This window comes from Lepisma saccharinum, chromosome 1, assembly GCF_977018435.1.
Source record: "Lepisma saccharinum chromosome 1, izLepSacc3.1, whole genome shotgun sequence".
NCBI lineage: Eukaryota > Metazoa > Arthropoda > Insecta > Zygentoma > Lepismatidae > Lepisma > Lepisma saccharinum.
Genome location: NC_139229.1, coordinates 81,378,334 through 81,405,538, shown reverse-complemented (window position 1 = coordinate 81,405,538; position 27,205 = coordinate 81,378,334). Strand labels below are relative to the sequence as shown.

General features: G+C 39.3%; 6 non-coding genes across 6 annotated transcripts; 1 reads left to right on the top strand and 5 right to left on the bottom strand.

Annotated features, from left to right (window-relative positions):
• Positions 1-749: 749 nt before the first annotated feature.
• Positions 750-822, bottom strand: TRNAA-AGC (transfer RNA alanine (anticodon AGC)). Its single transcript has one exon. It is a non-coding gene; the product is annotated as a tRNA-Ala (tRNA).
• An 8,938-nt stretch (positions 823-9,760) lies between these two features.
• TRNAA-AGC (transfer RNA alanine (anticodon AGC)) lies at positions 9,761-9,833 on the bottom strand. Its single transcript has one exon. It is a non-coding gene; the product is annotated as a tRNA-Ala (tRNA).
• A 1,680-nt stretch (positions 9,834-11,513) lies between these two features.
• Positions 11,514-11,586, bottom strand: TRNAA-AGC (transfer RNA alanine (anticodon AGC)). The gene has a single exon. It is a non-coding gene; the product is annotated as a tRNA-Ala (tRNA).
• A 1,501-nt stretch (positions 11,587-13,087) lies between these two features.
• On the bottom strand, positions 13,088-13,160 carry TRNAA-AGC (transfer RNA alanine (anticodon AGC)). Its single transcript has one exon. It is a non-coding gene; the product is annotated as a tRNA-Ala (tRNA).
• A 9,348-nt stretch (positions 13,161-22,508) lies between these two features.
• Positions 22,509-22,581, top strand: TRNAA-AGC (transfer RNA alanine (anticodon AGC)). The gene has a single exon. It is a non-coding gene; the product is annotated as a tRNA-Ala (tRNA).
• A 3,541-nt stretch (positions 22,582-26,122) lies between these two features.
• On the bottom strand, positions 26,123-26,195 carry TRNAA-AGC (transfer RNA alanine (anticodon AGC)). The gene has a single exon. It is a non-coding gene; the product is annotated as a tRNA-Ala (tRNA).
• Positions 26,196-27,205: the final 1,010 nt, after the last annotated feature.

The window sequence follows — 27,205 nt, the reverse complement described above, 5'->3', positions numbered from 1 at the left end:
GAATGAAAGAGGGTAAATTCCTGGGCTTCCACCCTTCAATTCAAACACTGCCGTGCCAATTTGATCGTGCCATTTCAGTGGTTCTCACTCCTTTATACTGTAGGCCCAGCTCCGATTTGGCTATCATTGCATAACATGGGCTTAGATCCTCAGAAAACAGCGTTGTTAACGAGAGATGCTGATGGACGTGTGCCCAATCTCCTCAGATTCAGGGAACATAAGGAGGAGGCAATGCATCACCTCATCTACGTCTTAAATACTTGAACCCACGAGGACCAACAAGGGGCCTTCCCGATGGCGCAGTGGTAGCGTCGTCGCCCTGTAATCAAGGAGTCCCGGGCTCGATACCCGGTGGGGCACAAGTGGTTCGGATCCCACTTTAAACTGTAGGCCCAGTCCCGATTAGCCTTACTGTGCATAAAGTGGACTTAAAACGTGGACTTAAAATACCAAATCAAGGGTCAGCAAGAACAAAATTTAGGACAGGTGAACAGGGCATTCCTCCCAAACAAACAATTTGTATTTTTCGGGGTGAGGGTATGAAGCAGTAGGGTAGTTTGGTACTTTCGTATAGTTCTCCTGTTGTTTGATCATCAGCACATTGCATTCCATCTTTCCGCCTGTTGAACGTACTTTCTTGAAGAAACTAAATAGATTGAAAAACTATTTTTCTTCTTTCAAATTTCTTTAAAGAAAGAGTTAAATTTGGACAGACAATTATAGTTAAATAAACATTAGAAGAAAAATATTGGAGATGCTGGGTATCGATCCCAGTACCTCTCACATGCTAAGCGAGCGCTCTACCATCTGAGCTACATCCCCACACATTACATAGACTTTTAATACAAGTTGATATTTGTGGTTAGAAAAGTAGAACGTGACCACGCCCTACCTAAGACCAGAGGTGAATTCATGTAACTTTTGACTTTCACTTTAGTTGTCCAGTTCCAGCACTGATTCAATGCTCCATCTAGTAGCAATGTGTTAAACTTTCTGCAGAAACTATATTCTTAACACTTTTAGTTCTATCGATGTCCAGAAGGAGAAAAAAACAAAACATTTGTCGCATTGTTGGTGATCTCGCTACCGAAAAGTTCCGGGTTTGGGTCCCGAGCGTTTCTTATGAATGTGATCAACAGGTCAAGGCATTTGATGATTTATTTATTTATTAGCTTCCATTCAACTTTTACAAAAGTTTGGAATTGTACACATTTTGCATCTTTCTTTTAAAAACGTTAAACGATTGCTGGAATATACAGTATTGGCCATATTATTGGACTCTTTAGTCATTAGTTGAAAAAATGAAACAAAAATTAACTCACTTTATGAGAGAAATTTGAGAGATTTAATGTTTTGGGATACACAATGCAAGTACTGTCATCAGTACTTCGTATGACCACCTTTGGCCTTCACCTTTGGCTCTTTTTGAGCCCATTTTAATAATTGTTTGTGTACAATTCCTTTTCACTCTTTTTTCTAAACTTCAAACCACGTGGTTTATGAAATTACGCGTTTCTCCGAAGATATAAATAAAACAACCAGAATTAATATTATTTTCTTTGTTATAACCAAAAAGGTACCATAAATAACACGGTAAAGAATGTACGTATTGTTCCAGGCATTTTTGCGAATGTGCAAAGAATCGTGCTGCCATCTATTCTTGGGACACAGTAAAAGAGAGGATTGTGGGAAATAAGACATACAGGGTGTCCACAAAGTCCTGCTACCGTTACGATGAAACTTAACTCCTAAACTATATGAGATAAATACATGCAGTTTTTTGCAACGTGTTCTACAGCTCTCAAAGTTTTATTTACAATTACAACACTTCCACATGCGCCCCGTTAGTTGACCTCAGGACTAGGGTGACCAGACACACACATTCAAAAAAGAGGACAGAGCATGGCAAAAAAGGAGGACAACGCCATAAAAAAGAGGACACCGCAAAAAATGGCAAAACATTTGCCATTACTCGTAACTTAATATAAAAAATCTTACTAACATTTTGCTCACAGATACTTTTCAGCTGATCTCTTTCAATAACTTCCTCTTACCTTTAAGCAAAGAAAGCAATCACTTAATCAGTTATTTAACAAATGACAAAGAATATCTAGAATTTGAAGCACAGAATTTTACTCCTTTTCTAATTCTTGGATATTAGAATGTAATATACCCACAAGTGAATGCAAATGTAACAAGTAAGATTCGCTCTAACTTATTTCCAAAAACCGTATTAAAATTTTGGTTAGTTTAGATTGGATAGAGAAATATGATTTTAATGCCACGAACATTTCTAGCTCTCTTTCAACAGCACGGGAAAGTGACAGCCACAGTACACTTTATCTCATATTCGTTTCTTCCATCCTTTAAAAGCTGGATATTTTCTGGCAAGATCATTGTTGAATTTACACTTTCACTTCGTTATTTCATGAAAGAAAATATTACTTATAAATCAAAATTCTCCCTACGCGTTTCTGTATCGCCTATGCAATGAAAATGAACTGGCCGACCTCCGTGGCGGAGTGGTTAGCACACCACCGCGCCACAACGCCAACGGTCCCGGATTCGAATCCCGGCCTGGGCATGGGTGTTTTTGTGAGTGTCCTTCATCAAAATCATCATATCATCGTTCATCCTTATCTTCGCGATTAGCTAAAAGTGACAGAAAACCGAAGTAAAATAAACCAAATCAATCAATCGAAAAGGAACTGCACAGAATACGTGCGTTCCAGCCCATTCAGAGGGCGAAGCAACGAATTACAATAATACTAATGACTAGGGTGCGAAATTTTGCCTATTTGCCTTTTATATTCCTTTGTAGTAAAACATAGGCTTTAATGTCTAAAATTCGTTTCATGGTGTTTCTAGTCCGAAAACGCATTTTTATAGTGCCTATAAATTCCTATTTTGCTCTATCGTGCCAAAATATGGCTCTTCTGCAATGTTTGCATACTTCAGCTTCTTTTACGTTCCTTTGACTTTCCCTACATTGAAGGATAGAAGGCTTTGTTTATGTTGTACTGACTAAAATCTGGTATTCAACAGATTTGAGGGTCTCAATTGGAACATTGTTTAAAATATTTCTTTTCTTACAATGGTGCAAATTGTTTTTTCATCAATTGTTTAAATTCGCACAAGCTCTTTTTGTGAGAATTACTTTAATTGACGATTCCCCGCAAATGTGAATTTCGATCATAGTTTGTCAATCGTTAGCCCACTTTTATAATGAACTGAAGTGCTAATACAGTATAATTGTGCATTGTAAATATAAAATTGAAATAAGTTCACATTCATTGTCTGTTTTAATGTCTTTTTTAAATTTCAGGGTGCCTATTTTCCTACCTTTTCTAAATTTATAGTGTCTTTTTAAGTGCCTATTTTCATCATTTTGGTGCCTATATCAGAGATTTTTAGTGCCTATAAATCCGCACCCTACTAATGTGTTAGTTAGGAAAGTGATCGTGTTCAGCTCACAGATGCTATTTGAGCATTGCTCGAACACTTAACTCACCCGAAGTGATATGCCTTTAATGATGATCGTTATGTGTGGAAGCATTCTCTATGCAGCACATTTGCTATGGTCGATGGTTTGCTCTTTGCAGAAAAGGAGGACATTTACAGAATTCTAAAAAATCCGCCCGGACGCCGGACAGACACCTAAAAAAGAGGACGATGGTCACCCTACTCAGGACGTCGAGACGGTATTTGATCTCCATCCATAAATGCTGCAGCATGCAGCATCAACCTGTTCGAGAACTTCTGCAATCCATGTACGAAGTGTGACAATATCTGGAACAGGGGTTTCGTAGACACGATCCTTGACATACCAAAGGAAAAAAATCCAAGGGGGTGATATCAGGGGAGCGCGGTTGCCAGGAAATGTCTATCCAAAAGGTCCCTCACAACATAATCTGCAAAATTAAAATAAAAAATAATAAAAACATACCGCTACTTATTAAAACTTTGAGAGCTGTAGAACTCGTTGCAAAAATCCGCATGTCTTTATCTCATATAGTTTAGGAGCTACAGTATGTTTCATTGTAATGGTAGCAGGACTTTATGGACACCCTGTATATCGAAACAGATAAACAGTTTAATCCCATAAAAAAAGTATAACAGTCTTCAAATATATTTAGTTAGAACACTTTCAAAACAAGGAAATGTGCTTCTTTTTTTACAATGAGTCCAATAATTTGGTATATACATACGTATGTACGCGTATCATGAATAATTGGTAAAATAAAGGCAATATGTGGTGAACATTTTTGTTATTTTCTAGGGATGGGTATTTCTTTTTCTTTCTTTTTTTTTGCAATTTCTATTCTACTTTTAGAAATGTGAAAACTCGTCGCCTTATTAAGTCTTTGGACTGTTTTTTTTATTATTATTATTATTATATTAAGGTTAACCATGGAGGAGATTCGATCCTTCGAACTCTGGCATTTGGATCACCTGCCTTAACCACAAGACTACGCTGACACTTATTGATTAATTGATTTGGTTTATTTTATTTCGCATTTCTGCTACTTTTGGCTAATTGCGAATATGAGGATGAGTGATGACATGAAATTTATGAAGGAACACTTACAAAGAACACCTATTCCCAGATCGGAATTCGAACTCGGGATCTCTGGTGTCGTAGTGCTCTGTGCTAACCATTCTGCCGACTTAAATCTTCGGATCAAGTGGCAGAATAAGAAAACATGAAGTTCCTACATTTTACACGTAACTTTTCGAACTAACGCCATTTTTTATTTGATTATTCTTTTGGAATAACAATTATCTGGACTTTTCTTTCTGTTCCAATTATAAAAATAGTGTTTTTTCTTTAAAATTTTAAATGAACGATGCTAATTTTCAGGGGGTGAATTTTGAACTCAGTATATTATTGTTCAGAAAACGGATTTTTGATTCATGTTCATGTACTGTTTCCTTTTGATGTGCAAAATGGTAGCCAGAACTCTTAGCTTTTTTTACACCATTAATCACAACTGTCGATGCCACATTGTAGCCAATGAATCTTCCTTAAACGAAATTAATTACCCCTGCAACTGACGTTAGAGCTAATGTTTACGCCCATATTTCCCAGTGTGACAGGCGGGGACGGCGTCAAGAGTAGGGAACGGTGGGCAACCCCCCCTCTTAACAATTCCTTTGCTCACGCCAGGAAAACTCAATAAATAAACGATCATGCTTACAGAAAAAATGTGCTTCCTAAATAAGTATGTCTTTCTTTGCACTATAATAAGTTGACTAGAAATGCTAGTTTAATTCTGCCAATTTCCTTTGTCATTCAACTACAGTAAAAATGATTAATGATTTTACTTAGCGTTTCTGCCACTTTTAGCTAATTGATAATGTGAAGATGGATGGTGATAAGATGAAATAGATGAAGGGGAAATCACAACATCAGCAAAAGAAATATCATGGCTGTTTGTTAAAGTATTAACAGCTATTACATAATTAAACTAATGTAAGTTTAATTATTGAATGTATTTAAGCTGCACTCAACTGCAAATTATCATCAAAATTTCTTATCTGTCTCTATGCAGGCTGAAATATTAAAATTTTCATTTGCAAGTTTTTCTTGTTTGTCTCAATACTGTACTATATGTACACACACTGTCACGTACCCACGCGTCCGGCTCCTTTGGACTCTACAGGTATCGTTACATTCTTTAATCGGACACTGTTCTTAAGGCTAAGGTAACACCTGATCGTTGCCAGCTATACAGATAGGAATCTTCTGTTCTTAATCCTTGAACGGCTTGTTTCTATCAATTGATTAATTTTATTCCATACTGTTGCTGTTTTCTCGATCACAAATCTTTTATTTGACATCAACAGCTTTATTTGATACCGCTATTCCAAGCTGTAGCTTTACGTAGTATATCTTGAAGTAGCTGTTGCCTGCGAAAGATCAAAATGCTTGTTAGCGGTGAGAAAAAGGTACTCGAGTGAAAACCACAGGTCGTCTTAGTACAGACTCTGCTGGTGATTTTCAGTCGAAAGGTCCTGGTTGGGTTTGGTCCTTGGTACGCCACTGTATATAGAGCTTTGTTTTTAAGCCCACTTTATTCACAGGAAAGCTAATCGGGACTGGGGACTTGCAGTTTAAAGTTTAAACTTGTACCTCAACCTTGCATCAAACCCGGGATCCCTTGATTACAAGGATGCGACGTTACCACTACGATATCTATCAAATAAAGAAAGACGAAAACTGTCCCACAACTTGTCAAGACATGGGCTGTTCCATTTGGAACAAAGAAAAGTAGGAGAAAGGTCTGTTTCACTTACTGATAGGGGAGGATGTGTGAAAATTTACATTGACATTTCCGAATATTTAAAAAAAAAAAATTCTCGAAAATGGGACGAGGTCCTAAAGTTTTTTAATTTCCTGGTATTAGTACATATATTCACCTACAAGTTGGCATACTTAGTGTATTTTTACCTTCATGCTGTTTTGAGATAGGCCTAATTCTAAAGATCCGGATTTAGCAATTTTTGAGTATTCAAAGGGTTGGTTATATCTGCTAACAGCACCAATATCACAGTAATGTGCTATATCAGGTAGCTTGTCCTAATAGTGAGCTTCAATGCCCAGTAAACAAATCTTTGGGGTAGTGTTGCTTAACCTAGATATTAAGGGCCGAAAACAGGGGAAAACTGCGTTTTGGACCCTCTTTGTTGCCGCATAACAATGGAAAGCAACGATGTCCCATCAAAACAATTGAATGTCTATAAGCAACCAGTCTTATGTTAACAGTATATCAAAACAAAAGTTTGGGATGTTTTTGATTTCCGCACTCCGAACTTACCCATGTTTCACTTTTCATGAAAAAAAAGGCGGTCTGACCTTTAACTTTGACATTTTCTACAGGGGAGGGAAACATTTTTCAAGGTCTCAAAATTGCACAATGTTCATTTCTCATGACCTATTTCAACATATAAAAAAATATAGCCAATTAAATAATACAACTAGCTCACTTTGTTCGAATTTTAAAATAATGGCTCTTAACAATATATACGGCCTTCGTCAGCATTTTTAGTGTTTTTTTTAAACATGGACACAAGTGTTAATAGTGTTACCAATGGGTGTTCTTGTGAGTGTTCCTTCATCAATTTCATCATGTCATCACTAATCCTCATATTCGCGATTAGCCAAAAGTAAAATAAATTAAATCAATCAGTCAATTTACTTCTTATTCTAGCCACGGAAAAGAAAGGTGACAGTTTTTTGTAAATTAACGCCAAGACAAAAATTTTAACGGCAGTTTATTGTTAATTTCACGTTAACTTCTAGCAGTCTATACACTGAAAGTTGACTGAAGGAATGACGGTCTAAAATTTCGTGGTGCACCTGACTGCAATTTATAATGTTTATTTATGCATAATAAATATTTAAATTTAATTTTTAAAGAAACTGTTGCGTCCCGGTTTTATAAATTCGTTAAATTTGAACGGTAATTGCAACAATGCACTCTCCAGATTCTCACTGTATATGTGTATTTTTTGTAAGTTTATTGTCTCTTTCACACCTGTTACTTTTCAGTTACATTTGCGTGTTTATTGTTCCAGGTGCTCTGCAAAGAAGGACAGCGATGGTGGGCGGCCAAGTCCCTCAAGACCAGCCTCGTCGGATACGTTCCCGTGGCTTTTCTTCAGGTAATTATTATCTTGGAAAACTCTTAAGTTTCGCCACGTGTTGTCACGTCTCCATGGAAATCTTTCCTGGAGATGCAAGCTCATCCATGATACAATTAAAAATTCAATTTCCTATATCTCTACTTTCTCTTTTATCCGATTTATCCCCACCACTAATTTGGATTTTTTATGAATTCGCACGGAAATGTCAAATCGAAATATAAACAAAACATAAAGTGTAAAAGTGAGAGAATGAGGATTTATTGTTCGTGTCATGTATCTCATGAATTCATTAACATTACACGGGAACCGAAAACTGAAGTACTACAAAAACAGGAACGTTGACCAAAGTCGACAGTCTTTTGTTTGACAGGGTCAGAGCAAGAAGAAGAAGAAGAAGAATCCCATGAAGACACAAAACATTGGAATATGAAATCTTCATGGCAAGTATTGTTGTTGTCCAAGACATCCACGCATTTGTTTTATGTATAAAGAGACATATCGCACCAATTTCTGTGTCACATCATGTAATTCATTTACTATCTGTAATTTTATTCTTATTTCTATATATTGTTTTTGAAATATACGACGTAGTAACGTAAATGACTGTTTGCTTTGTTTAGAACTACCATCAAATCGAATCTGGACATTTTTTTATTGTTGAGTAGAGGAACGTCGCACAGAAAATGTAGCAAGAAAAAGGCGGACGTTAAGTCAAAAACTTTCAGCACCCTGGGTTAGAGGGTACTTTCCTTTCATTTAACCTAATTACCAAAACACACACGAATAAGTAGTTAATCAGCACTTCACATTTTACAACAATGTCATTTTCAGCTCATAGATCACCGATTATATTTCTTTCCTAAAACAATCAACTGACAATCTCACGTGGTTTTGGGGGTGTATTGGAGAGATTATTGCAAATTTGTTTGACCATATGAAAGGTTCATGGTGTGAAGCTGCAAAGTTGAGTCGTCTCAAGCAGTAGCTATTATTGTCAAGTTATCGTACGGATATGAGCAGGAATTTCTCTGAAGTGTAAGGAGTGACCTTCTCTGAAAATTATCAACTGACAACCTCACTTCCACACATTACAGCCTCGGCTACATTGTTGTAGACTAACGAAGCTTTGGGGTGGCGACCCACGGCTTGTGTTGTCGTCCATTTGTGTGTGTGTGTGTGATTGCACATCGCGCTACGACTCCAGGGGTCCCGGGTTCGAATCCCGAGGGCATGGATATTTGTGAGTGTTCATCAATTTCATCATATCATCACTCATTCCCATCTTCGCAAATTATCCAAAAGTGGCACAAGAGCGAAGTAAAATTAAGCAAATCAATCAATCAATTGTTGTGTGTGATTGACATTTCTTCCATCTTATCACCATTCATCCTCATTGTTGCGATTAGCTAAAAGTTGCAGAAAATCGGTGTAAAATAACTAAATAACAACATTGACATCCAGAAGGGAGGCAAAGAGGGCCCGGCTCCTCTTGGAAAATGAATGTTAACCTAAAAATATATTTCCCTATAATTTCATTTCAGTCACAGTAATTTATGTTAATTATTATAAGGGCTTTTCAGGAACAAAACTTCGAACAGAAGGAGTGTATTTTGAATCATTCTTTTCTTTATTTATTTACTCTAAGATTCTCATAATATTTCTTTTTCCAGCTCCGGTCGGCGTGCAACGACGCCACAGAGGCCCAGCAAGACGAGGTGAGTACAATTCACTTAAATTCGATATAATGCGTATGGCTGTTACATTTTGTATTTCTGTGTCATTTGGAAATCTACAAATAATATTCTACTCCTCATTACGAGTACAGAGTGAAGTTTTCATAGAAGTTCCTACTTCTCGTAGAAAGTAGTCATCGAAATGTGCATTAATACGATGGATGTTCAGTTCATTCTTCAACATCTTCTCTTTCCGTCTACATTATTACAATGGACGTCGGATGGGAATTTATGCTTGGTGATGGAAACCTATCATTAAATAGATTCCTGTGGGAACTATAGTCTGACAATATTATTAAAATAATCCCACAGTTTTTTTTTTTACCCACGAACAACTTCTGGTACATGGAAGAAAGGGAGAAATGAGCAAAATTGTTTTCTGGAGATGCTGGGTATCGATCCCAGTACCTCTCACATGCTAAGCGAGCGCTCTACCATCTGAGCTACATCCCCAGGTACAATGCTATACTTTATAAAGGCATATAGAGAAGTGAAAGTACACATGCCCAGTAGCCACAGAAATTACGTAATGGGTGTGGCTATTGATTGCTTCTGAACGCTGTCAAAGGCCATTGACGTTGCGTTGCTTTTCGGAACTTTATCTGAAGTTGTGTTTAAGATATTCCCTGTCGGCAGGAAGTGCTTTTTCAAGAGCATAATGATTATTTTGCATTATGAGTTAATTAATATTGAATTACTTTCTTTTTTCTCTCTTTCCCTTTTTGGAAAGGGGTCCCGGGTGCGATACCGGATGGAGGCACACAGTGGTTCGGATCCCACTTTAAACTGTAGATCCAGTCCCGCTTAGACTTTCTGTGCATAAAGTGGACTTCAAACAACAATTGAATTCAATCCCTTTTTGGTTTTCAGACGGTGAAACGACACAGTTACAAATGTCTTCTCTAAAGTGATACGCTTGATATGTTTGAATGTATTTACTGACATTCGAAGACTCGTTTCGTAGTATCATTGATTTGGCATTCTCGTGCGATTAAATACAACAGAACCATAATTTAATTGTAACTACATAAGAGTTAATTTAATTGTAACTACATAAGAGTTATATGTTATCGAATATCGGATAGTAACCCTATAGCCCAATATTGGTCCAAGGCTTACCTACCGACTGCTGGCCTCCCTCCCACGCGGGCCACCAAGGGGGCGTGGAGATCTGCAGCCAGACTACGGGGACGGGTGGTCGGCCCGACCAACCCCCAGCCGTTGTAGGACTTCGCGACCGGATTACGGTCACTCACTCGGAGCTCCCCAATTTCCTCACGATGGTGAGCTGCCACCGGCCCTATACACAGGCCGAAAATTCCCGGAGACTGGACCCGGGATCGAACCTATGCCGTCCCGCAAATATATTATAGTAGGCTGTATGTAATTCACATAACTAGTTTTTCCTTCAACCATCAGTGAGTAAGATGAAAAATTCTTTCTTGCGGAGCTATGCAGCGGTGAACATAGACAGTACTCGCAAAGGACGATGTCACGAGTGTAAAAACTACATTACTGAATGTTTGAGGGCAACAGCAAGAAACCGATCAGAACGCGACTCTACATCACTTGATACGGCAAGGCAGAAGACCGAGGCTTGTGAGGAGATAACTTGGAGAGGAAATGATGGAAATTTGATTGATTGAGTTAGTTTATTTTACTTCGCGTTTTGTGCCTCTTGGCTAATTTGCGAAGATGGGGATGAGTGATGAAACTGATGAATGGACATTCACAAACAACCAAGCCCGAGCGGGATTCGAACCCGAGACCCTTGGCGTCGGAGCGCAATGTATGATGGAGATTTGTGCTGATTAAGATGATGATCCGTAGGTTCACTTCAGACAGGTTTTAGGGATGAAACGGATTAATCGTTATTCTATGGGTATTGTCCGATATATCCATGCATTGGTTGTTCCGATATTGGCGATGCTAACTACTCTATATAACGTTTACAAGTCGTCCTTAAACCTATTCTTTCTAAAAACATCATCAATTTTATGAAAACGCTGTGGAATGGTTAATCCGTGTTTTCAATTAATTCCGTAGTTATTGTCACTTTGTTAACAATCTGAGGATTATTTCTATCGAATTGGTTTCGGCAAATAAACAAGGAGAAAGCTAGGGAAAAAGTATTGGAGATGCTGGGTATCGATCCCAGTACCTCTCACATGCTAAGCGAGCGCTCTACCATCTGAGCTACATCCCCAGATACTGTTCTATACTTTATAAAGGCATATAAAGAAGTGAAAGTACATAACTCCAGCTCCTAGAGGAATTATGCAATGCGTGTTGTGATCCGAATACTGATCCGCGTCTTCAGAGTGCAGCCTAACCATCGGATAACTTTGTCAGAACTCGAGCTATTTCTTGTGGATTGTGCCGGGTTCGATACCGGTAGAGGCACAAATTGGTTCGAATCCCACTTTAAACTGTATTTCCAGTCCCGATTAGCCTTACTGTGCATAAAGTGAACTAAACACCAAATCAATCAATCAATCAATGAAAACCAATATTTTGCACATACATAATACATTTTTCCAGATTATTGATAGGAGGACGCGTCCTTCTTGCGCCCCCTATTGGCGTCTGTGACAGGAAGTCATTTGGCAAGAAGAAAATGATTAGCCTATTCATTCATTTTTCTGCTTAATTAACATGGATCTATCATGGAGCTACATTTGATTGCAAGCGACAAGCTTGCTTTTTTTTTTTTTCTTTCACGGTGAAAATTCACATTTTGAAATTGATACATTCACATGTTCTCCTCCTCCGTGTGGTCTAAGGCACTGACTGTTCTTTCGGCTCCGACTACGGAACGGCATGGGTTCAGTCTCTGGGTGTATAGGACCGGTGGCAACCCACCACCGTTAGGAAATTTGGTAGCTACGAGTGAGTAGCGTAATCCTGTCTGGGAAATCTCCTATAACGGCTGAGGGTTCGACGTGTTGACCCCACGTCGCCGGGAGATCGGCCTAGATCCTTCAAGGGTTGTCGAGCCACGGGTTATTTTATTATTTTACATTCACATGTTATTTATCGAAGCTTGAATCTTTTGCTGCAGGCTCCTGCATGGATTGAGAGTTGCTGCTTGCGCGTCCATATTAAAGAGAGGTGTAAAGAAGAATCTTCCCCAAGTGAATTTCTTGCAGTGAGTTGTAAATTCTCGTCAACCCACGCCGCTGAAATCTCTAGCTGCTGTTCTAGTCCGTACATGTATTCATGAACTAGGTGAATTCTCCTTTCAAACGATATTGCAGAATGTGTGAGGGCAACAGTGGTCTGTCCCAACAACAAACCAATCGGAACGCGGATCCAACAAGAGAGATGGCAAGGGAGAAGACTGGCGTTTGCATGGAGAGAAATTTTGAGCGGAAATGATGGTCGAGATTTGTGCTGAAGAAAGAGGTTACCTTTGGGTTAGTTTTCAAACATATGTTATGGATGCTAAAGAATAATCGGTACTCTGTGTCGTCCAATATAGACATGTCGATATTTATATGTTTCGTGAGTAATGGACAGTACTCACCACCTTCATGAAACTTGCATTCAAATAATTATTTCCAAAATTTGAAATATCATTAATTACATATACGTGATAACATTGCATACAACTGTATTTCAGGGTACTTTTGGCAACTTCAAATCGTAATAAATTTTGTTGTATGCATTGTAACAAATAAATACATTTAAAAAGAGAAAAAATACATTGGAGATGCTGGGTATCGATCCCAGTACCTCTCACATGCTAAGCGAGCGCTCTACCATCTGAGCTACATCCCCAGATGCTGTATATTTCTTTTTTATTAGAGACATGTAAAGAAGTGAAAGTGTAAAGGTACAAATTCTACAGAATTACGCAAGTGGGCGTGGCTTTCCGAATCTTGCCCGCGCTCACGAGAGCACAGACTGTTATCATTAACAAATCTTTCCGAAAACTTGCGCTGCTTCATATATACAAGTCATCTTATACCCCAGTGAAAATTAGTTAATTTTCGTTGTCAAGCCTGTGTAAGCTTACGGAATAACTTTCGCCAAATTATCCGGAGAACTTGTTGACAGCAAAGTTTGAAATTTTACATGAGCACTGAAAAAGTATATTTGTTGTACGTGCGTGTCGTGCATCTTCGTTTTATGACATGTTTGATATTTTCTTTTTATATTTTTCGAAGTAAATAATAGCATGGAAAATACTGAACAATCGCATATTATCTGAAAGCCTTCAAGGTAAAAAAAATCCGAGTAAGGAAACTGACCTCTCTCGCGTATATGCAAGCACAAAACATGAATGTTTGATTGGTTTATTTATTTTACTTCGCTTTTCTTCCACTTGTAAATAATCACGAAGACGAGAGTGAGATGATGAAATCGATTCGTAAAGAATACCCATGCCTAGCCAATATTCGAACCCGGTAGCCTTGGTATAGTATCGCGCTGTGAACCACTCCACCGCGGTGGTCGGCTAGAATAAAAAGAAGGATAGACGGCGTTGTGGCTTCTCAAAGACCCAATGGAAGCCCTTTTGCAGATAGAGACCCACCCCGAAACCCATGCCTGATTGGGTCCTCCAAGTTTTATCTTCGTGGCTCTGGTTGTTCTCTTCCTGAGATATCTATTATCTATAGTGGTCTCACTTAACGTACAAGGCTCAACCAACCTCACAGCTTTTCGCCTTATCTGCAGTTTTTCCGGACTTGACCAACAATGTGTTATTTATGCTAAGACAGGGCCTCCCCAATGGCGTAGTGGTAACGTCGTCGCATTATAATCAAGGGGTCCCGGGTTCGATACTCAGTAGAGCTACATTGCATAGTGTTTCGGAATCCACTTTGAACTATAGGTCCAGTCCTGATTTGCCAATCTGTGCAAAAAGTGGACTTAAAATAACAAATTTGGCCTAACGATGAATGTATGTCGGCAGACGTCAGAAGGGGAGGTTGGTTGTGTCTTGTGCGATGAGTGACATCCCTGTCTATGGTTGCCGCGATAGTCGTAAGTGTGTCAACCGCCACGGCTCTTTCAGCGGTTGAATTGGGCCGTAAAGCCGATGCAGAGCGGTGTCAGTACGCGATTCTGAAAGGGACACCAAACATCGTCACTGCGAGGCACAGGATGCAGCAGCGAGTGAACCGTGTCCGTCAACTTTTCCGCTCCCGGGAGCATTGGACTGTTACGATACACCGAGTTGTCCTTACGTAACAGAGGGGGGGGGGAGGGAGGAGCGTATCCTTCAGGATTCCTGATTAATTGATTCGCTCTCCTTGTCAACCGTAAAGCGTCTTCCTTCTCTGCTTCCCTTTTGGGTCCCTCGTCCCGTTCCACCCTCGGTCGCTGTCGCTTTCCTCTTAGCACTTCCCCGAAACGCCCAGTTGAGTGGTACCACTTCGGACGAAGATCATTGGTGCCTTGCGTGTGTCAGACACGGAGTCAGCCTCTTTCTTTCTATTTTCTGGTTTTGTTATCCTTTACGTCACCTTTCTTCCACTCTTCGCTAAACGCGAGGATGAAATTGATGCCCAGGCCGGGACTCGAACTCGGGAACTTCGGTGCCCATATCGAAAGTCAATATCTCTCGTTATTCTATATCGGTTATTTTACGCCGCTTTTCTACCTCTTGGGTGACTCATGGCGGATCGATTGATGTGGTTTAACGTCACATTTCTTCCACTCTTGGTTAATCGCAACGACGATGCTAAGATGAATGGATGATACATATGAGGCGTCGAGGATATTAGAGTCGAACTCAAAAGTTTTTTTTTTTTTTTTTTGATCATATACATTGGAGACTGTAAGAACTCGTGCAACGTGCAACGTCATACAGGAGTCTACCTTGCCTCTAATACTCACACATTTGCTTTAGATGCACGAGCTTTAGAATAGGACAGACGTTTGGAAAACTGCCGCAACTTGTATTTTGCGAGTTCGCTCTCTAGTATCCGCAACGCCTCACGTATGAAACAACGCAACACTAGCCCTACAGAGGATTATACTGACTGTGGGTTCAGGCGCCATAGCCTCGTTAGCCTAAAATATGGTCTAGGGCAGAGGTTCCCAAACTTTTACGTTTCACGGCGCAAAGTATCTCTATTCAACAATTCAGATTTTTACCCCATTTTCAGAATTCTGGCCTACTGTCAGAGCAAGATTAAGACGAAATTAGGCCTGATGCTGCTACTAAGTAAACTAAATTGATAGCATTTACTTGAAATCTTCGTCCCGGGTTCGATACCCGGTGGAGGCACATAGTGGTTCGGATCCCACTTTAAACTGTAGGTCCAGTCCTGATTAGCCATACTGTGCATAAAGTGGACTTAAAACAACAAATCGACAAATCAACAACTTAAAATCTTCGGTGAACAATAAACACAACGACGTTCTAGTTACGTCACAGCGCAAAGAATAATAGTAACTGTATAATAAGTAACGCTGTGTCTAGGCGTCCGAAATTGGGACTCCAAATTTCATTCTAAGATTTATTTTCAGGTTAATATAGCAAAAAAAGAAAAAACTGTTCAGCTTTCGAAAAATTCTCGTCTGTTTTCATCTGGGCCTATTTCAGGAATGGGCCTAATGCTGCAGCATCAATAGCACCCACCTTAATCCGTGACTGCCTACTATGTGCAGTGTAAGAAATATGCAATATGGCTACAACCGTGTTTCGTCAGTCTCACCGGCCCTGCATAGGCACCCCTGTCTTAGAACATTCAGGAGAATCTTCTGTGGGGTGTATTCTCTGTATAATAGATATAATATAATATAGATATAATATGTGTAATAGAAATAGGCTTACGACGTATAAAAACTACGTATTACAAATATAATTCATGCAGTACACACACATTTTCTTCAGTGCTCTGGAAGAATTTCAAATATCTTATTTTTCGGAATTTTTATGTAAAGGCCTCGTTCGTCGAAGTGGAAAAATATTTCGTGGCAGTCCTCTCTGCCTAAGCATACAATGACCGATAGATGCAATAATTTCCACGTGAATATGTCCTTGATGCTTGACTAAACACATTTCGAATGTAGTTGTTGGCGTGAAGCCTGAAGACAAGACGCTTTGATATTCTGCCAATCAAGGACAAGTGTAACGTAACGTCACGAAATCGCCACTCACATCCTGACTTTGGCTCAGGTCAGAAATAAACAAAATGTTTACGATTGTTTCGTGTATCGACTACAAGGTTTTTTCATGCAAACAGTTTGGACAATTGCATTCCTTTCTTCCACATCAATACACTCGGTTGCTTGCCGTGGTGCTAAAAAAGGTCACAGTCGCATCAACCGGCTAGAAACTGAATAGCTGCGTTTTGAAAAACATTTTTTGAATTAGGAAATATTTCATAGTGTAGGTAATGCATTCAGAATAATTTTCGCATAGATATAGTGCGAATTGACGGGGGGATATCGGGGATTCCCCTCCCCAAAATTATCCCCGGTAAAAGAAATGTATTTTTATATCTGACAGGGATGTTTTTATCCCCCTCAAAGAAAACGAAATCGAAGGCGTACAGTAACTTATTTATGTAAAAAATTAACTAAACTAAACTCAGTGGCGGAACAGCCCTCGAAGGGCCGGGGCCTGCCAGAGCGGCTTTTTATTGGGTGACGCGTGGTCAGCTCATCGGATCCCATCGCCGCTGTTTTTCTGGCTTTCGTGACCGGAGCCCGCTACTTCTTGAAGTACCTTTCCAATTGTCCTCACGACGCTGGGTCAACGCCGAAAATTTGGTGGCACCTACCGGGAATCGAGCCCGGGACCGCTCGCACCAAAGGCAAGAGCGCTAACCACTTTTTTTTTTTTTTTTTTTTTTTTTTAAAGGAAAGCCCCTAAGCGGAAGCTTTCCCCATCACACTTCATTCACTCATATCATTTACATTTCAATTTCAGGACTCTTCAGGACGGACAATCACAAATACCCATGCCTTACCCGGGACTCGAACCCGGAACCCCTGGCGTTGTAGCGCGCTCTGCTAACCACTTCGCCACGGAGGTCGACACTACTTGGCTAAGAGGGAGCCGCGGGAGCCCCTACGAAAGAAACACAATTGAAAAATCATTCGTGCCCATTAACGGTCTAGTCATAAAGGATTTCACTTTCGTAACAGCAGGTTGTTTCCCACCTACGTTTTCATGGAATATTTTACATGTTCACAAGAAACTTGAAGGTAGGTTAGTTGAGCATTGAGTTTGAACTTGGCAATAGAATTTGATCAAGTTTTCGGTGTTGCTAGTTCAATAGCTCTTTCTAATGCATGAGTTTGGCTTTTCTTAGAATGGAAATACATTAAGCGTTTCTAAATTACTTGTAAATGTAATCATAAGATTTAAATTTGCATACAAAAAAACCTACCTCCAAAATGAAATCACATATACGCCACTGAGCTGGCCACCCCCCCCCCCATCCAAAGCAAGAAACTTTATTCGCACAGTGTAGATATTTACACTGTTGTTTTGAATTTTTGTAACTGAAAATTGGTTTATTCCTAGGGTGACCATAATAGTTTGACCCCAAAACGGGATATCCCAAGGAGATCATCCCCCCATTTACTTTCCTGAAAAATCAGTTAAGCCTATTCATAAAATTATTGTTATTATTAATGTATTGTATTTATTTATTTATTTATTAAAAGGGTGAATCACATAACATAATGAACAATAGCTAAGTGAAATATGATATCCCATTGACAAAATGTATTAATTGTTAATGCAAACCTTGAAATCACTCATAAATAAACGAGAGAAAAAATTGCCGGGCGAAACATAAATGTCATATTTCTGGTCCTTTCTGATCAACCTTTATGCACAAGTTGAGTAATGCCAAAAGTATTTAGCAGAGAAACCAATCTTCTTGAGAGCAGCTTTACTCTTTACCAACACAATTGGCCTCCCCGATGGCGTAGTGTTAACGTCGTCGCCTTGTAATCAAAGCGTCCCGGGTTCGATACCCGGTGGAGGCTCATAGTGGTTCGCATCCCACTTTAAACTGTAGGTCCAGTCTCAATTAAACTTACTGTACATAAAGTGGACAACAATTCAATCATACACACAACTCCAGATATTTTTTTTTGAGTTTGTGTCAAGATGCAGGGAATTTAATTCTTTGTTGCAATTCCGTAAAGAAACTGCATGCTTATTTACTGCCCAGAAATAACAGAACACGTACGAAACAATACACCTTTTTTTTAGCATGAAATGTCTCAAATTTAGACTTGATTTTCAAGATAACAACTAGACTTTTATAAAACGGGGTAAATAGTGGCTTCTTAATAATATGGACGAGACGACCGGGAAACGGGACTGTCCCTGTCAAAACGGGACGTATGGTCACCCTATTTATTCCTAATGTAGTCACTAAATTGTTACACACAGTCGCAAATGTAAACGTAATAGAAAAAGCTTTTCTTTATGTTTCAGTCCTAATGTTTACAATTACAGTTATTTGCAATATTTACAATTAGCATCGTAATGATTGCACGTGGCTATTGTGTTTGTATTCGAGTCTTCAGTGTTTGAACTGACGTTTATTAATTTGTGGCCTGAGTTGTTTAAACAAATTATTATAATACTTCTGCAATGTTTACAACAACGCTCACTTATGTGTGACTCCGCAATGTTAACAACTGTCTTGTAATTCACTTGGAGTATGTTTACAGTTGATCTTTCGATGTTTACGCTGAGCTTTATTTATTCACTCCGCAATATTCATAACATTTAAATTTTTACTCTCGTTTATTTATGACTGATTTCAAGGTTTGCATTAACTATTATTTACAACTGATTTTGCAATTTTACTAATAATGCTTATTTATGTTTTCTTCTGCCGATTGGAATATGGTGTGATAACTCCGTTTCGTATTATAATATCAGAAGCTCATACCTTCGTGACTTCACCGCCTATTAAAAGTTCTGTTTCTAATGCCTGATAACCGTTGAAAAATATTAATGGTTCTAATGTAAAATGTTTTTAATTTCCTTAAATACTTCGGTTCCTCAAGACACTGGCATACGCAGGATTTTATCCTGGAAGGCTGGAATTGTAAAGGCGGATAGTACTATAGCGGCGTTTAAGAGGGGGAACGGTATATGCAATACAATATTTCGTGTATTTGTAGTTTCTTACTCTATTTACTCAAAAAAATTGTAATAATGGCTCATTTTAATGGTAGCTTGCTTGCACTTACAACTTTGGTTTCTCCAAAGTTCATCACTGATTTCGTTTGAAAATTTTGATTTTTCTTTCAAAATTTCGGGAGTAGCTCCATCAGCTCCCCTATGCATACACCAGTGCCTCAAGATATATTTTTTGATTCTTAAATGTAAACTTGCACAATTGTTTGGAATGTCATTTCTAAGGCTGGCCAATAAAAATCGAGACTTATTGTAAGATTTTGGAGATGCTGGGTATCGATCCCAGTACCTCTCACATGCTAAGCGAGCGCTCTACCATCTGAGCTAACAGTTGGGCTGAAAAGTTCATAGGCTGACTCATAGATGGCGTTACTAGAATTAAATCCATGTGATTTTTGCTTAGTACTAACCTTCAAAAGATACGTGTATAAATTTCACAGCTGCCGGATAATTAGTTCGTGAGATATAGCATTGTGAGTGAAGCAGCTTTTGTTATTGTGAAAAAATGGATAAAAAAGAATTTCGTGTGTTAATAAAGCATTGCTTTTTGGCGAAAAAAAATACTGTTGAAGCCAAGGCTTGGCTTGATAAACATTATTCGGACTCTGCACCAGGAAAATCAACCGTTGAGAAGTGGTTTGCTAAATTTAAACGAGGCGAAATGAGCATCGAAGACGATGCACGCAGTGGACGCCCCAAAGAGGCTGTTACCGATGAAAACATCAAAAAAGTCCACAAAATAATTTTAAATGATCGTAAAGTGAAGTTGATCGAGATAGCTGAGACTTTAAAAATATCAACGGAACGTGTTGGACATATTGTGCATGAATATTTGAACATGCGAAAGCTGTGTGCAAAATGGGTTCCGCGCGTGCTCACAACCGATCAAAAGCAACAACGTTTTGATGATTCGGAGCAATGTTTAGTGATATTCAACCGTAATCAACACGAATTTTTTCCGTCGATATATTACAATGGATGAAACATGGCTCCATAACTACACTCCAGAGTCAGCCGAGTGGACTGCACGTGATGAACCGAATCCAAAGCGTCCAAACAGTCGGCTGGCAAGGTTATGGCATCCGTATTCTGGGATGCGCATGGTATTATATTCATCGATTACCTCAAAAAGGGCCAGACCATCAACAGCAATTATTACATAGCGTTGTTGGAGCGTTTAAAGGATGAAATCACGAAAAAACGGCCCCATTCGAAGACGAAAAAAGTGCTGTTTCATCAAGACAATGCACCGTGTCACAAATCAATGAAAACGATGGCAAAATTATATGAATTAGACTACGAATTGCTTCCCCATCCACCATATTCTCCAGATCTGGCCCCCAGTGACTTTTTCCTGTTTGCAGACCTTAAAAGAATGCTCGCTGGAAAGAAATTTAGCACTGATGAAGAGGTAATCGCCGAAACTGAGGCCTATTTTGAGGCTAAAGATAAATCGTACTATAAAAATGGCATCGAAAAATTGTATGACCGCTATAATCGTTGTATCGCCCTCAAAGGCAACTATATTGAATAATAAAATCGAATTTTGTCAAAAAAATATTTTTTACTATGTTAGCCTACGAACTTTTCAGCCCAACTGTTACATTCCCATATTTAAGGCAAGCTCTTAATGCACACATTGAGTGAAAGTAAGAAAGGCAATCGCTGTTCCACATTTTACAGCTGCTTTACATTACGCAAGCAACCTTGCAAAAACCTTGCATTTATTTGCAGTTAGCTTCTCGACGTTAAGACTCAGCTCTGTTAACTACACAATTTTTTTTCAAACGTTTATTTGTCTTTTTGCATATTTTCTTTACACTCAAGTCTATTGATGGGAGAATCAATTGTTTGTATTCATAATTATTTACGGTTGACTGCAAATTTACACCGACGTATCAAGTTCAGTGTTTTTCCTTTATATAATAATATTAGGAGCTCATGGCCTCCTTGAATTTCATAGACTGTTAGTGTGTGACTAACATAGACATAGACTGTGTGTAATACTTGGGAAAATATTGATTCTGATGAAAAAGTTTCATTTTCTTCAACAGTTGAAGAAACAGTTAGGTTACTGGATATTTATATTGAAATTTTAAAATCAAAACTTCCAAAATTGATCGGAGTATAATTTTTAAGGCTGGCCAGTATAAATCTACTGATATTTAGAGAACGGGCTGCCATGGGTTCGAGTCCCTGGGGTTTCGGCCTGTGTATAGGACCGGTGACAACTCACCATCGTGAGGAAATTGGGGAGCTGCGAGTGAGAAGCGTAACCCTGTCTGGGAAATCTATAACGGCTGAGGGTTCGGTGTGCTGACCACACGTCAGCCCATTACCGGTTGAAGAACTCCACACCTCTAGGTAGAATTGGGGAAGGGAGACTGGCAGACGGGAGATGGGCTCAGGCCCTTTCGAGGGCTGTCGGCCATGGATTATTATCATTATTATTTATTATTTTACTAATCAAGTTTTATCAACAGCCTCATCCCCCCCTACTACGCCCATCCTTGCTTCTCATTGTTTTCTACCAGGAGAGACAAATACAAACATCCATGTCGTATTTCATCCATGTCTTATGCAGGATTCGAACCTGGAGGGCAATATCTGAGGTACTACATGGCCATGAATGAAGCAAGTTTTAAGCCGTTGCTTTAAGTACTGCCTTGCATATTTTGCAGTTGACTTACCCGCACTTGTCTTGCAAAAAATGGATAAACCAGCTTTTATCCTCGATTCTCCAGTGATTACCGTGCTACATGTAGATAATAAGGTTTATTTAAGCCCTTATAATCACGGGATCCCGGGTTCGCTTCCTCGCAGACACACACATAAGTTCTGAGTTTAAACTGTAGCTCCAGTCCCGATTGATCTTCTGAGTCTAAAGTGGACTTGAAGTCAAGAGTTATAAGAATTCGCCTCTGGTCCTTTGGGTGTGGCAATGTTCCACTTTACTGACCACAGTGTCAACTTGTGCGTATAGTTCATATGCTATATATGGGGATGTAGCTCAGATGGTAGAGCGCTCGCTTAGCATGTGAGAGGTACTGGGATCGATACCCAGCATCTCCAACTTTTTCTTCTCAATTACGGAGAAATTTTTATGGGAATAATACTTCACCTGTCTTATATCTATGAGAAAAATCAGCCTAATGGTTGCCGACTATACTTTCGTTCTATACTTATAATAATAATAAATACCTATAATTGTAATAATAATATTTATATTATTACTTTTCTGAGGGAAGTTGAATATGCACACTCCCCTGCAATAACAGTGAGACACCTAGATCCTAATATTCTCGCTTCCTTGCATTACGTTATGTGTGTTGCATAACTCCCGGGGATTAGCTAACCTCAATAGAAGCTTTCCAAGGCTAATCGGGACTGGACCTAGTTTAAATTGGGATCCGAACCACTATGTGCCTCCACCGGGAATCGAACCCGGAACCTCTTGATTACAAGGCGACGACGCTACCACGGCATCATCGGGGAGGCCCTGCGAGTATTTCGAGATCTTCGAATCTCACTTTTATGTCTGTCCATTGCTGTGAGGAGATAAATTGCTTTTTATTATGGAACATCTTAAAATTTAAATAATTTATATATATATATATATATATATATATATATATATATATATATATTTTAGCACACAAGCCATATAATGGTAAAATTGAAGTGGCAATACATCGTGTAAGGCTGTTTTTCAAGATAAGTTCTAATAATTTCAGCGTGTTTTGCAATATCTTCCTGACAACGACAATATTCTCTTGACAGTACTTACTCATTCTATTGAATTCAGTAATAAAATTGCACGTTAGAATGTTTTTTTTTGTTTTTTTTTTTATTGACCACACTAAATCATGTCTCTCCTTGAGGATTAGTTTGTGTTTTGTGCTTTATAACTTTTGGGAATCCGAAAGGCTACTTAGCCGTCAACATAGGAGCAATGTGATGAAAGTTGTGCCTCCGATAACTGACTTAAATTTGGAGTGATTTAGATCAAATTCGCAACGTAATAAAATATCTGAAAAAAAAGGTACATTATTTTATTTGGGCAAGTTTCAAAATGGTGGACGAGAAATCGATTATCGCTACATTACGTGCACGTTCCCGTTATGTAGATTTTTTCCGAACTATGTGGAGATATCATTTTCTAAGTGTAGGAAACTACATTCCCAGTAGCCTTGGAGCGTATAGTGGGAAAGAAATCTAACATAGAATATTATAAATGTATTGCGCAATTTAGAATTGATGCGGGGCCAAGTCTCAAATATTTTGGCAACGATAAATGTAAATTTAAAGCCTTTGAGGTGAAATTATACAACTGCTAGATACAACGGAGTAACACATTTTGTGCAGAGAATGTTGAGTGACGTTCGTCTCGCTTTAACTTCTAAGAAGAGGATTTGCATGAATTATCCGAGGTATGATTTAATTACATTCCGCTTTATGCAAAACGATACCAGTTCATATAGCGGTATTCTCCAGTTGGGGATGTAACTCAGGTGGTAGAGCGCTCGCTTAGCATGTGAGAGGTACTGGGGTCGATACCCAGCATCTCCAGATGTTTTCGCATGGTACACATAGAAACCTTGTTTTTTCAGATTTTTCTAAAAAATAAAGACACCGGTGTTGTTTAACTGGAATGTCCTAAATAACCATTGAAACCTGTTTCCCGCTGTGAAGGTTTTGTTCAGCGACTGACTATACAGAAGGTCGTTCGGGATCTCTGAGGACAATGTTGGAAGGGTGATAAGTTCATGAAAACCCATGTCGCCACCAACGATCATGCTGAATTAGAAAACCAGCATTCCGCGCTATAGCTCGACAACGTAATTTCCATTGCAACAGACTTTTCCGAAGAGTTATCATGTCCAACTTTTCCCACTCCTCCTCACAGGCTTTCCAGAGGCCATTGAGAGTGCGTGGACGTCTTTCCTAAGACCCGTTTTAGGAGTCCAAATGCACAGAAGTCCATGGGTGACCCATCTGGCGCCTTGACCGGAATGTCGCTGTAAGGAATTGTACGGATGCCAGTTTCCACCTCCATTCGCTGTAAGAACAGACGAGTCGAACGGGAGGTATGGCTGGATGCTTTATCTTGGTGCATCCAGACCTGGTTTTCGGCCCCCGCATACAGTGCCGGGATATCTATGTTATAAATGGGTATTAAAACCTCATCCTGATAGTACGTGGAGTTCACCTTCACATTATTATCTACACGGCGAATTGCTAGCTTGCCATTATAGCAGTATCCAGCGATGATCATGAAACCCCGTGGAAAACTTTCCTGGCATTCTCGATACAATGTTTGATAATTGTTTTTGTCGCGAGGGCGGTAGTAAATCGCGCGGAGTTTGTGACAGTCACTAAGGTAGACATATGCTTCGTCTAATGTCACCACATTTTTCCATTTCTCCCCTGCAAGATAGGTCTCATAGAGCTTTCTAGCGTTCGTGCGACGTTCCGCAATGTGACGAGGCAACAGCTTGTGAACTCGCCGCTTATGCCGCATTTCTAGTTGCAGGTCCTTCTTGATTATGGTGTTCACTGTTGACACAGACATTCCCAACTTACGTGCGATACTCCTTTTGGGGGGCAGGGTTACCACCTGACACAAGGGCCTTCACTTTTCTCACTATGTCCGGTGTACGACTCGTAGCTGCTCGTGGATATGCCTGTTTCTTCCCCTGTGGAATTAGGCCCAGTTGGCCTTTGCCTTTTTTGTTCAATACCGCACCGATCCCGTTCTTCGATATCACAAAACCAAGCTTCTTGCACATTCCTTTGATTTCCGAATAGCTATATTTAGCATCGGAAAGGGCTGTTATGTAGCCCTCCCAGTATGGTTCAATTTTCTTTTGCATCGTTGTAGGTAAATGGCACAAGACTCTGCACACGCGTTCTCGGTACTGACGTGACTCAGCATGCACCGTTTGGACGGACTGACGTTGATAACAGGGCCACCAGCGGCTTTCAAAATCGTCACCAGAGATCCCGAACAACCTTCTGTATATGTTGCGTATACTGTTTGGAGACCATGACGAGACTCAGCCTTATGCTTCGAGACCGATATAGTCTTTATAAATCGAGAGGAGACAAAAGGAGATGGACATTTACAACTTGAGATAAGATCGAGAGCTCCTCACACAGAAGACAAGAAGAGAGAATATCAAGTCTCGTTTCCTAGCGGGGTGTAACGGCGACTTTCTGAAGACACCCAAATGTTAACCTCCCTTCCACGTAGTAGACATCCTGGACTGCATTGTTGCAGACAAGCAAAGTTATTGCGTCTGGACTCACAGCCAGTAGTCCATAATCCCCTGTGAACTTGTGTCTTGTCCACGTGTGTTTGTGACTGTCCTATCATCAGTTTTGCCTTGTCACTTTCCATTCCCATCTTCGCAATTAGCCAAAAGTGGCAGAGAAACGAATTGAAATAATGCAATATCTCTATTACCTTTTTTTTTTTATAACATTGTTGAGATTACAGGAACCCGTGTTAACAATCAAGTCCTTAGTTTCTTAACATTCCGCAGATTAATTCTATCGTATGGGTTGGAACAAAATGTGAATTTTAAAAAGGAGGAAGCAGAGAAAAACATTTTGGAGATGCTGGGTATCGATCCCAGTACCTCTCACATGCTAAGCGAGCGCTCTACCATCTGAGCTACATCCCCATATAACATAATACACATTGTAAAGGCTTATAGAGAAGTGAAAGTACCATGCATGTCCAGCAGCTAGAGAAATTACTTAACTGACGCTTGTGGCGTTCCGATTCCCTCTCCACGCTGCCAAAGAGGTAGGCTGTTCCCGTTCTACTGGTTTTCGGAATTTAGGCTTTATTGTATTTGATGTTGGGCATAATATATTCCTTGTCGCCGGGAAGTGTATTTTCGGGAAGAAAATGATTATCCATTCATTATGAGTTAATTAATAGGAGCTACTTACTACATACAAGTGATATGTTCGTTTCTTTGTTTCTGTTTTACCTTGTTTGGATTTAGACGGTGAAACCACAGTTACAAATGTCTTCGATACAGTGATACACTTCATATATTTGAGTGTTTTTTACTTATATTCGGAGATTCGTTTAAGGGGGGAACCCCGAAGTAGGCCCGCATACATTCGAGGGTATGAGCTTATGTCAACCAGCAGTTCCCCCGCTATTGCTTTCTATAAATTATTTATTTATACAATACAATTACATATATACTACAAAAGAGAAGAAAAGATATAGAACAATGTTACACACATAATTTGGATACGATATGTTGTATGTTATACAGTAATATTTAAATGTGAATTAATATCAAGACTTATTTTGGTATCCAGAACGAGTCGTCTCTGTTAGCATATGGAAAGTTTGGAATTTGTTGTATGTATGTTATTTTATGTTATATTCTATATTTTATTCTTTGGGGGGTTGCGAGTAAGTAAATAGAATAAAACCATTCAGAGATTGCGAACAGTTGTAAATATGTTGTGAGGGTAGCAATTGAATGAATGTATAGAATATATATGTACTAGGTGCTGTGATATGGTAACGGATATAAGTTGGGTTATGTGAATTTGAGATTCGTTAGTTTTACACTTTGCAATAGGTAGGGAGACAAATTTATGGTAAATAAAAACTGAGGAGAGCTGTAAATAAAATGTTAGATCAGCGGTATATACCCACGGTGAA